Source organism: Macrobrachium rosenbergii, chromosome 19, assembly GCF_040412425.1.
Source record: "Macrobrachium rosenbergii isolate ZJJX-2024 chromosome 19, ASM4041242v1, whole genome shotgun sequence".
In the NCBI taxonomy this organism is placed as follows: Eukaryota; Metazoa; Arthropoda; class Malacostraca; order Decapoda; family Palaemonidae; genus Macrobrachium; species Macrobrachium rosenbergii.
Genome location: NC_089759.1, coordinates 14966657 through 14979540, shown reverse-complemented (window position 1 = coordinate 14979540; position 12884 = coordinate 14966657). Strand labels below are relative to the sequence as shown.

The window sequence follows — 12884 nt, the reverse complement described above, 5'->3', positions numbered from 1 at the left end:
AACTCTCTATTCCTTGGGATTAACTTTTACCAAGTGAGAGGTGATTCTGCTCCGACCTTTTTTCCATTCGCTTCCAATATCCACATTCCACTTTCATGATGAAGAGTTGGCTTAACAAGCCCTTCTTTCGTTTCCACCTTGGACTCCATAGACATTCCAAGTCTTCCCAGTCTTTTGCGAATTCCTGCAACTTTCATGGCTTCACCTATTCTGGTACTCTCGCCTCTGCTGTCATCCAACCATTGCATGTATATATATATATATATATATATATATATATATATATATATATATATATATATATATATATATATATATATATATATATATATATATATATATATATATATATATATATATATATATATATATAATATATAGCTGTATATATACATATATACATCAGCTGTTTTATATATATATACTAGCGAGAGGCGCGCGGGGCAGGAGGACAGTTGAAGGACTCCCTGTTTAGGCGCAGCTGCCAGTCATGAACTGGGTCCTCGTCTTAAGGACTTCTCTTCAGGTTTTTTAATGACCTCATACAAGTCAACGTTGTAATACTTATGGTCATCATCGCATTTAATAATTAATGCGGCCTCTAGGGAATAAAAAACATAAAATTTCCAAGAAATTGATAAAATGGTAAAAATAAATTGACGGTACGTTATAAATTTTTAAGAAAACCAGCATCCTCCATGAACTTCAAAACATCCTCTCCGAGATCCCAGGAAAGATGATAATTACCCTCTTCATCAAGTTCCTAATGTTGGGGCACCGAACCAGCGCAAAGTGCCACAGAGACTGATGGCAATAACACGAAATACACTTTCCCCGGAATGAATTCTTGGCGTGGGAGAATTTTTATACAAACTAAGTGATGCAGAGTTCAATGCAAAAATTTTAAAAATATTCTATTCATCTGGAAAACAGAAATAGAGTAACAAGAGCATTCTATTAATGGGAAATCAAGCTGCAATGGTTTTCTTATCAGATCTTCCAAGGAATCCTGCCTTCTTCTTGTGGAGAGGGCACTCCCATTCAAGGGTGCCCTCAAAGAACTGGCCCCCTAAGGAGCCTTTGGCCCTCACCCTTGGAGCCCTAACCAGCCCCACTTCCCCAGATTGGCAGGATACCTGCCTTCCTCCAAGGAAGCAGTCTCTGGGTCTGACCTTTCCCTTCAAGGCTGCCCCTAAGAGACTGGTGAGCCTTGGGGCTTTTGGGTCTCATCCTTGAAGTTCTAGGGCCCTCTCCAGGCCCGCTTCCCCGGCTTGGCAGGATACCTGCCTTCCTCTGAGGGAAGCAGCCCCTGAGGTGGACCCTTCCCTTCAAGGCTGCCCTCAAGAGACTGGCCAGCATTGGGGACTTTTTGGCCTCATCTTTGAAGTTCTTGGGCCCTTTCCAGTCCCTCTTCCCCAGCCTGGCAGATTACCTGCCTTCCTCCAAGGAAGCAGCTTCTTAGTCGGAACCATCCCTTCAATTCAAGGGAATGTTCCGACCCGGAGGCTGCTTCCTTGGTAGAAGGCAGGTATCCTGCCAGGCTGGGGAACCGGGCTTGAAGAGGGCCCAAGAACTTCAAGGATTAGGTCAAAAAGCCCAAAGGCTCGCCAGTCTCTTGATGTCAGCCTTGAAGGGAAGAGTCTGACTCAGAGGCTGCTTCCTTGAAGGAAGGTAGGTCTCCTGCCAGGCTGGGGAAGCGGGACTAGAGAGGGCCCAAGAATTTCAATGATGAGGCCCAAAAGCCACCAAGGCTCGCCAGTCTCTTGACGGCAGCCCTGAAAGGAAGGGTCGAACCCAGAGGCTGCTTCCTTGGAGGAAGGCAGGTATCCTGCCAGGCTGGGGAAGCGGGACTGGAGTGGGCCCAAGAATTTCAATGATAAGGCCCAAAAGCCCCCAAGGCTCGCCAGTCTCTTGAGGGCAGCCTTGAAAGGAAGGGTCGAACCCAGAGGCTGCTTCCTCGGGGGACGGCAGGTATCCTGCCAGGCTGGGGAAGCGGGACTGGAGAGGGCCCAAGAATTTCAAAGATGAGGCCTAAAAGCCCCCAAGCCTCGCCAGTCTCTTGAGGGCAGCCTTGAAAGGAAGGGTAGACCCAGAGGCTGCTTCCTCGGAGGAAGGCAGGTATCCTGCCAGGCTGGGGAAGCGGGCCTGAGACGGCCCAAGAACTTCAAGAATGAGGCCCAAAAGCCCCCAAAACCCGCCAGTGTGTGTGTGTATTATATGAACATGCGAGTATATATATATATATATATATATATATATATATATATATATATATATATATATATATATATATATATATATATATATATATATATATATCTCGACGACGAAAGAAAAGGATATACGATGATGATGATTTTTCGCTGACTTTATATTTCTTTCTTTTTAAAATTATTGATATTTTCTTGACAAGCTTTCAAGAGAATTTCACCCCGGAAAGGACAGGATCCACTTAGAAATTATCATAAAAAACATATATACATATATATGTAATTTATATATATATATATATATATATATATATATATATATATATATATATATATATATATATAAAAGTATATATATATATATATATATATATATATATATATATATATATATATATATACACATACATATACATTATATAATACCTGATGTGTCTGTACGTTGATGAAAGTTCAAATTGTTGCATCAGTTGTGTTGTGGTCACTTTTTCTACTTATCTAAATGCTCTCTTTCTTCACGTAGCAACAGCGACAGAGATGTTAAAAACTCCAATTACTCTCCCAAAACTTTTTGCCGCTGTTCGACTAATTCACTGTAGCGTAATCAACGAGGAGACTGCACAGCTTAAAAAAAGGGTAGAAGTTTATAGCAACATAAAGAGGCTTAATGTGAAGTAGTGAAAAACATATATGGTTTTTTGGGGGCTAATTAAATGGATATATTGTTCCAGATATTCCAGAATATATAATATTCCTGGTAGTTTGCCCTTGAGGTGAAGGTTTCGCGTCGAAAAATAAACAACACTAAAGACACTCACTTACACACACATGCACACAGTCTCAGCGTCAAGAATAAAAAGTTATGTACATGAGAAGATAAGCTTCTTAAAAGAGAGCAGATGTGTGCTACTCAGTATTAAGCTGATTACAAATGTATAAATAATATATTACTACTTGGTTAAAGATATTAAGTAGATAAATTATTCTAAAGAATTAGAAGTCATTTGCTTTCGTACAGCTCTCATAAAATCCTGCACACACACACACACACACACACACACACACACACACACACACTTACACACTATACCCATAATCCTGTAGTCGTTTTTTACGTCTACTAGATGATGGGGACAGATAGTCCTTGAAAGCTTGTAACTTTATTAATAAAATCTCTGTTAAATACCATCCTATTTAAATGAGGCCCTGTTATTATTTGTACGAATGCACGGAACAATTGTGCAAGTGATTAAGTTGTATAAATAGAGTCATGTTTGAAAACGTGTAATTTTGAACTTAAGATTCCTAAGGTACGATGAAAGGAAAGAGAAATAGACAGACAGACAATATCCGACTTGAATGATGAGTATCTTGTCAATATTCATTCCCTTTTATCGTAACTAACGCCGAGAGAGCCTCAACGAGGTAATCCTCACCCCGCGAGTACTAAGCTATTCAGAAAACTGAGGATTCTCTCTCTCTCTCTCTCTCTCTCTCTCTCTCTCTCTCTCTCTCTCTCTCTCTCTGCATGCACAGTGATGTAAAATGTACAATCTAATTTCTTCCCTTTCTTATCAAACCGATCGAATCTAGTGAAAACTACCAACAACTTCTCGGGCTTAGAGAAGGCAATAAGAAAGAAGAATCTACCGGAATGGTCCATAAAGATTTTAATATATATGGAAATGGCGGGACGTGAGAGTTATCGCTCTCCTGCTCCTTTCATCAGAATGAAGTTCCACGGGGACTGACGGACGGGAGAGATAGGAGTGAGAGAAAAATAAAAAAGTACTGGTAGACTGGGCTCTAAAGGCTACGTAAAAATGGATGCCTTGTTGAGGTGCTAGTATTATTGTTTTCTAAGGATCTCTTTTTTTTTTTTTTTTTTTTGGGCGTGTTAATTCTAATATAATGTTTTTTCTCTTCGTGTGTCCTATTGTAGGTAAGCGTTAACAGCTATGGAAACAGAATTTTAGTAAAGGAAATAGAATAACTGTAATTGCAATATGTGAAAAATTGCGCTGTCTCTCTATCTATTTATCTATCTATCTGACTGTCTGTATATCTATCTATCTATCTATCTATCTATCTATCTATATATATATATATATATATATATATATATATATATATATATATATATATATATATATATATATATATATATAATGTGTGTGTGTGTGTGCAGAAGAGAGATAGTCGTATTTTTTTATGATCTGGTACGAGTATGATCTTGTAAACAATTGTAGGGGAAGTGTATTATGTAGAGACTCTTATCGAAAGGGAGGGATATCATTAATACTAATCTGTGTAGATCCGCTGAGCAACTAGAATCTTATCTCTTGATGCTTTTCCTGTCTCGTTTTTCGTAAATCTTTCTCTGAATGATAACTGTCATAGCTAATCCTCTTGAAAGTATTATATTTGTAATGTTTCTTTGTTGCCGTTTCCGTTCGCATTTACTTCTGGAGCTTCATTCATAATAACAATGCCTTCTCTTTCTCTGTAATCCACATTTGCACTTACATACCCTAGCACAACCACCCTTCATAATCTCCAAACCCGTCCAGGCACTGACTCGAGCTCTCCCGAAGACATTCTCTTTCACTCTCATTTGTTTCACCCAAGGAACATATGTACTGACAGATATCACTTTTTTTTCCTGCTTCATCCAATCTTAGTCATGTAATTCTTGAAGTAACGCGTCCTTCCCTTCAACAGTCGTCAGTCTCTTCTTGATGCTACAATTGCTGCCCCTACTTTAAAGAACTCTAAACTTTTCAACAAAAGTAATTTTTCCTTCTCATTCCTGCATATACTTCCATTTCAATTTTATCTCGCTGGATGCCAAAGCCCCAAGCTTTATCTCCTTATACAAATCAACTATAATACATTATTTCATTTGTGCCACATCCATAGACATTCAGATCCCCAAATTTTAGTATTGTGTCCTTCCTTTGGCTTTTTGCAAAACCAGTATATAGGTTCCAAATCGCATGCCTTCCACCATGGGTCTACAACCCTTCTGTAGACTCTCTTCTACATTGAGGTAACATTATATGTGTACCCCAAACCACTAGCACTTCAAGAGCTCAGTGTCTAGGTTACGAAGAATTAGAATCCCAACCCTGAGGTTACGGTACATTGGAATCCCAACGATTAGGTTACGGTACATTGGAATCCCAACGCTTTGGTTACAGTGCATTAAAATCCCAACTCAGTGGTAATTCTTATGGCAGCAATGTCCATGCAGTGCTGCTTGCCACAACCACAGTAGCAGTCAGTCCTAATTGACTGGCCTGACGTGCGTGCAATTGTGGGTTAGTGGTAGACTACTGGGATTACAGTCACAAGGTCAGTTGTGGATCCCAGCTTGCTATCACCAGTCGACCTAGTTGCGAATGAGTACCTGCATAAACTGATAGTCAGAGATTAATTATAGGGCAAGAAACATCTTGAAAGATCTGTTGAGAACCGGAGGTCTCATACCTTTTAGCGATGCCATCTCTAAGGGTCAAAAGGCATATTGTTAAAATATATATATATATATATATATATATATATATATATATATATATGTGTGTGTGTCTATATATATATATATATATATATATATATATATATATATATATATATATATATATATATATATATATATATATATACTCGTTTATGTGTCAGTGGCTGTGCTTTATCAGCCAGAATTGCCAAGTTACTTCTGCCGTACATATTCTTTGTAATGCCACATTAAAATTATATCAGTATTTTAGATATTTTAGATCATTAGAGAGATGCTTGATGTAATTTAACAACAAAATACCTAAAGTAAACTCCGGAGTAAATAAAGGTTTCAACTGTACCATATTTATGTATTTTTCACTGAATATCATAGCACACCATTAGAAAGTATGGAGTCCTTAGAAATTTGAAGAGGGAATAAAACTTTATAGCAGCGCAATGTTTATTTTTCTTTTTTTTATTGTCATCGCACTGACATGTATATTGTTATGAGCAGGTAATACCAAGAAAAAATCGTTTTTAGTATCGTATATTCCGAAGCAATCAGTATTACAAGAATACTTAGATTTTTAACTTACTTGTCAAAATAAGAAAAAGCAAAAAATTACAAATAAATAAAATGGAAGTGGTAAACCTTTTACGCTAAAAAGACCTCAACTCTTGTGAAAGATTTTTGGATGTTTTTCTCCCAAATTTACTGCATATTGGGTTTTCCTTATGTCTGAGAGGATCGGTAGGAATTGGTCAGGTCCGGTCAGCCATTACGCTGGCAAAAAATGGGAAGATAGAGAGTGCTCTCTTTCATTCTTTTCAGTACCTCTCTTTTACCAAATGTAAAAATTATAGAAGGGATTAAAGTACGACAACTGAAGGTAAGGTAGAAAAAAAACATGAAATTTATATTTAAGACGCGCATGCAAAGAAAAGTAAGTAAAATGCAAGAGGTTGGAGTGTGGAGAATGTAAGCCAGTACTTCAGGAAGAATAAGAATTTGCTTAACGGGAAGGAAATGTGCAAAGAAAGGCCAATGGGTAAATAGATCTCAGAATAAAAGATGCAAATGGAGAGATTCGGTCTGAAGTGAATGCAGTCCTGGGGCAATGGAATAAGTAACTTGAAGATTTGTTGAATGTGAAGGGTAAAGTAAAGGGAGAGCTGAATAAGACAAGAGTGGAGGAGTTAGTTTTAAGTTAGGGAATGCTTATGGAAGCGATTGCTAAGGACGGCAATTAAGTGGCAAAAGAAAGGAAAGACACAAGGAGTTGATGGAATTACAAGTGAGATGTTGTGAAACGACGGTGAGTGTGATCGAGTTGCTGACCAGGGTATGTATGGGATATTTAAAAGGGGAAAAGGTTCTCAGTGTACGGCTGAGAGGAATACTTGCCCTTTTGTATAAGAGTAAATGCGATAGAAGCTAAGCATCACTGAGTATACAGGGAAGATTTATGGTAGGATTTTGATTAAGGAAGCTGTACAGATGATACATTGGTTGATATGGGAAGAACAGTGTGGGTGTAGTCAGAGATGAAGTTTATTCTAAGACACTTAAGTGAGACGTTTTAAAAGCAAAGTAAAAAACCTGTCTGCGGCATACACGGACCTAAAACAAGTTTATGATAGAATCGATAGCGAACCATAGTGGAGGATGTTGAGAGGACGTGCACTGTAGATATTATGTCGTTCATAGCAATAAGATTTTTTTTATGATGGACTTGAAGGGCGTGATCGAATATGTAGATGGGAAAATGACTGGTTTGCTGTAAAAATGGCACTGAGGCGAGGGTGTGTTACATTTCCGGGTCTCTCTTATGCTTATATACGTTAGTGATGCGAGAAGTCAGAAATATTAGTGTAAATTTGTTGGGCAAGAAAGAGGGTCGTGAATGCAGTGTGAATTGGCTTGCGCTTGCAGATGGTGACATATGAATTGGGGATTGTGTGTATATGTGTGATAAAGCGCAGAGGTAGTAAAAGAATTGGAAAGTGTTTGCAAGCGGGAATTGTTGAGAGCAAGAGTAACATTATAAAGAAACCAGGAGATTGATTGATTGATTATAGCTACTGAAACTGGCGTCACAACTAAACCAGGAGAAGACTTAAAGACTGTTGGCATAATATTATAAATGCCACCTTTGCAATACAGTTTAATTATTGTATTCTTAAATGAAGGAACAAGCATGGGCGATTATCTACACCTGAATGACGCTGTAGGGGGATAGTGCTGCCAGCATTACTTAAGGTTCTTTGCAGTACCCCTTCGGCCCATAGCTGCAACTCCTTTTATTCCTTTTACTGTACCTCCATTCATATTCTTTCTTCCATCTTACTTTGTACCCTCTTCTAACAACTTATTTCATAGTGCAACTGCGAGGTTTTCCTACTTTTACACCTTCGTAACCTTTCACTCCATTTTCCTTTCAGCGCTGAATGACCTCATAGGTCCCAGCGCTTGGCCTTCGGCCTAAATTGTATATATTCTCTTCTGTTCTACACCTGAATGAAGTTCGTAGTCATTTATTTAATAAAAGCGGTAACACAATAGGTTCAGAGTGAACAGTTAATAGATATTTTATATTGCACTATGATCCTTGATGGTTAGCAGTTTAGGGTTTCAACTTCCTTTTAGGAATAAATTAATGTGTGTGGATGAAAGAAGGCGTGAAAAGAACACTTTGTTTAAGGACGTTAAACACATTGCTGATGAGCGTTCTGTGTTGGTGTATGAAATGGTCGATGTCGTAGAAGTTTTCTGCTCAAGGTTTCATCCCTGATTCAGCAGTCAAGTATGAATGCGGCGCGGCCATTACCAGTAGCTGTCTTTTTTCTTTGGAGCCGGTATCTCAAGAAAAACAGCTTAATAATAAATAAATGTCCACGCCCTTAGAAAAAAAAGGAGAAAACGGGCTGAAGGAGACACGAATATAATGAAATACAAGTGAAAATAGTGATTAAATGCACCTGAAAATCGTTATGTAAATGTACATGAACATTAGGCGAGGCGTAATTTATAAAACTGAAGCCAGTTGGAATAACCCTTTGAAGCAGCATTACGTTTAGCTTAAACTTGAGAAGGAAATTGTTCAAAACGCTGCGTGGAAGGAAAATTACGTATTAATATTAGCCGAGACTTCTTCATTAAGGAAATATTTAATGACCTGAAAACTATCAAATTTTTTAAGTAATTTGTATTTTTCCTCACATCTAAACCTTCGGCCTTTACTTAGGTTAAGCTAAATCCCTATGTAAATGCCCTCAGGTTTGTACGTTAGGAATAAATTGCAAATTTTTAAAGAAATTTGTATTTTTTCTAACATACAGACCTGAAGGTCTTTACATAGTGATTTTAGCTTTCCTTATGTAAAGACCGAAGCTTTGTATATGTGTAGGAACAACTGTAATTTTACAGCCTATGAGAGTTCACTTATAATCTGATCATTTTTTTAGGTAAATCCTTCCTTGACAGTTTCGTAAAGCAATTTTAAATGTTTTTTGGAGAAACATTTTGCCATGAAATATTAATAGAACTAGACACTATAATGTTTTATCATGAGAGATCCCGCTCTTAATCCAAGCTCTTTTGAAAATATTTCACCCGTCCTTCTCAAGTTTAAGCTGAACGTAATGCTGCCTCAAAGTGTTATTCCAACTGCCTTCAGTTTTATAAGTTACTCCTCTCTTAATGCTCATGTATATTTACATAACGATTTTCAGGTGTATTAAATCGCTATTTTCACTTGTATTTCATTATATTCATATTTCCTTCAGCCCGTTTTCCTCTTTTTTTTTCTAAGGGCGTGGACAACAGCTAATCATCCTCTCAAGGTTCTCAGAATGCCTTTAGCCACACCTATAATCAAGCATTTACTGTGTATTGTAATTCATAAAATGCTTGTGACATATAAGCTTTTCACATGTATATTTACATAACGATTGTCAGGTGTATTAAATCACTATTTTCACTTGTATTTCTTTATATTCGCGTCTCCGTCAGTCCGTTTTTCTCTTTTTTTTTTCTAAGGGCGTGGACATTTATTATTAATAAGCCGTTTTTCGTGAGATACCAGCTCCAAAGAAAAAAAGAGTGATATTGGTAATGGCAACGCTACATTCATACTTAACTGCTGAATCATTATTACAACGAATCCATCAAACAAACACCTCTTCCTGAACCTGCATCTGAAGCCATGGAATAACAGTTTCATAACTCCGGATAGCTCACCCTTAGTCAAAGTTATTTTTGAAAAAGAAAAAAAAAAATCTATTTGCATACCGAAAGCATTTCTCATCATCTGCCGGAAGAAACACTTCCTCACGAGCTGTGTATTCGAAGGGAAGACGTGATTTAAAAGCTCTTGCAAAATCTCCCGTTCGTCTGAATACCCGAGGCATTTCTCCCTCACCACATCTTCGGGAGAAACGAATAAATGGGAATAAACTGCAGACGATCACCGCACACGGCGATCAGTCCCTAATGGGGAGAAAAATATGAAATAAAAACTCCGCGGTCGCTTTGATCTCCCTGGCTTTGAAGTTTCGTTTCAAAAAGGATGCGATACACTATTCGATGAAAATAATGATGATCCTTCCGAAGGGGGGAAATAAAGCGGTGGTGTGTTTATTTAGATTTTATGAGCGTTTTCATCATGTTTATATATATATATATATATATATATATATATATATATATATATATATATATATATATATATATATATATATATATATATATATTATATGTAGATACATATGTATATATACATATATATATATAAAATTATGTATGTATGTATATACATACACATGTATACACACATATATATACACATTATACAGTATATGTATATATATATATATATATATATATATATATATATATATATATATATATATATACACGGTTATAATTTATAATGTTTTGTGTGAGCGGGTGTGTTTGTGTACGTTAAAAACAGAAACAGGAAAGAAACACACTAAAACTCCTCAGTAACTTGTAAAATCAAATTTTGAAACAACCACAAACAACCCTCCATTAGACCTAACAAAACTGTCTCTCTTAACGTTAAAAGATTAAAACGATTATCCATTAAATCCAAAAAGGCTCCACATGAAGTAAAGAGCAAAGATGAAAAGAGGTTAAAAAGCGGTATGAAAAAAATAAAAAGACACCCGAGATTTAGTATGGAAAAGGCAAAGCATCCCTGTGACAATGGCCAGAGTTGTAATTCGGCGAGGGGCCGCACGAGAATGCTTATTGCCTGCAATGAGCTCCGGCGCACTTGCTGCCGCTCGTTCGGCCGGGAGCCCCAGACACGGGGTGATATTGTTATGGAAGGTCGGGATGCTTCAGGGTGCTAGGGGGATAAAGACAGGGAGACAGAGAGAGGAGAGAGGGAGGGAACAGATATACAGACAACCACAGAGTGATGCAGGTTTGAAGAAAGAATGATCAGTAAAGAGAGAAAAGAGGGCGGTTGTGGGGAAATCGCTGATAGGTTGATACAAAGCTATTAACAGGTCAAGTTTTAAAGAAGGATCAATAGCAGACTTGAAGAAATAGGTAAAGAGTAAACTGACACCTTGAATGAAACCTGTAAATCTTGTGAGTCATGGATTAAAACACTATCACTGATTTTTGATAGGCATTGAAATCAGAGCTATTCAGTAAATTGCCGCAGGCACAAAAAAGATGCCACACTTTTAGATATGCAAGTACAAGTTAAAGGCGTTTACTCAAATACGGTCAGGGCACAGAGTAGTCACTTTTTCAGGGAAATTATAAAACATAAGAGATATAAAATGGACCCTCTTGGTAGGCCGAATGATGGCCGATAGGAGGGCCTCCAAAATAAGCACTAATTATAATTATCATGATGAAGGTTACCTTGCTTTACGTTTACCAAAAGCCTTGTCCTACTTGTTATTTTAAAAGATTTTATTTCAGGTATTCTGTTGGCCTGTTCTAACAGTTTCTGTGGAAAGCATCGCCACTGATGTGATACAGAGTTTTTTAAAGTTTTAATATGTCTATAGGGCTGAGTTTGTTAGATTTGATTGTTTATCCTGGAAGGTAAAGTAGCTGAAAGTTAGTTTGAAAGAGTCTTCAACAGGAAACAGCCATTACAGTTTAACAGTAATTAAAATCTATACCAGCAATGAGTGTTTAATGATGTGAAGTAGAATTATATATAGGGGTGCTATTTTTTACCCCAGTTCCTTTGCCACAGGAGCGTCGTTGCCTCAAATCGAACTTTATTTAGATGATTGGCATAGTTTGGATGCAAATGGAATGACATCCTCCGGTCTTTGGGGCTGATCCTTTGGTGTACGAGACCTGATATGAAAAATTCTTAATGGTTTTGATGTTATTTCTCTACTGAACTCCAGTGGAACATCTTGAATTGAAAAATATGTGTTTTTGTAATTTAACTAGTAGGCTTTGTGTAACTTCAATTTTAGCAGCACTATTTGTGGCAGATTTTAAAAGTATCAGACTTTTCACGCCAATTAATTCGTTGACTTTAGATAAATCAAGGGTTGAATTTTACATAAATTTTAAATGTTTCAGGATCTGACTCCGCTCAGGGAGGACATAGGAAGCATACTGTTTATTCAACTTACCCCCCATGTCCATACAGATGCAGTAAGGATTTAAAAGGTGAGTAACCTTTTTTTTTTCCCTCAGGTATTTTAGCAATTTCTTTTCAATCTCCCCGACACCTCCAGGGTTGATTCGCGTGTGAAGGATATTATTTTCATGGGCTTTTGTTTACAGGTTATAACAGCAAAGAAAAAAGTTAGTTAGAAATAGTAGATGGCTCGTCCCTGATATTTTAGATGATCTTTTAAGGTACTAATATTTAATGACTAATATGGCAGTCTTACCAACTGATCATTTCTGCGGATTTGCCTTTTTATTTCCATTTTAAAATTGTCCTTGGTATAGTCTAACATTTCACTGACAATGTCTCAGCACCTTCCATACTAGCATATTTAAAAATATGCTCAAAATTATTGAACATTATAGGAACAGGATGAATTTCTGTATGTGATGGTTTATAGCATTTAAATATTATTTTCATCAAAAGGGAGCTTTGTATGCATGTTAGCTTATTTTAAGTATCTTTGTTAATGTCCATTAGGCTGCCTGATAAA

The 12884-nt window shown here is 37.2% G+C and overlaps 1 long non-coding RNA gene across 1 annotated transcript in view; it reads left to right on the top strand.

The window, feature by feature from the left end:
- LOC136848638 (uncharacterized) overlaps positions 1-12884 on the top strand; it is a 251222-nt gene that overhangs the window by 76444 nt on the left and 161894 nt on the right. The window contains exon 2 of the long non-coding RNA XR_010856076.1: positions 12298-12387. This is a non-coding gene — a long non-coding RNA (uncharacterized lncRNA). The remainder of the gene's footprint in view (positions 1-12297; positions 12388-12884) is intronic.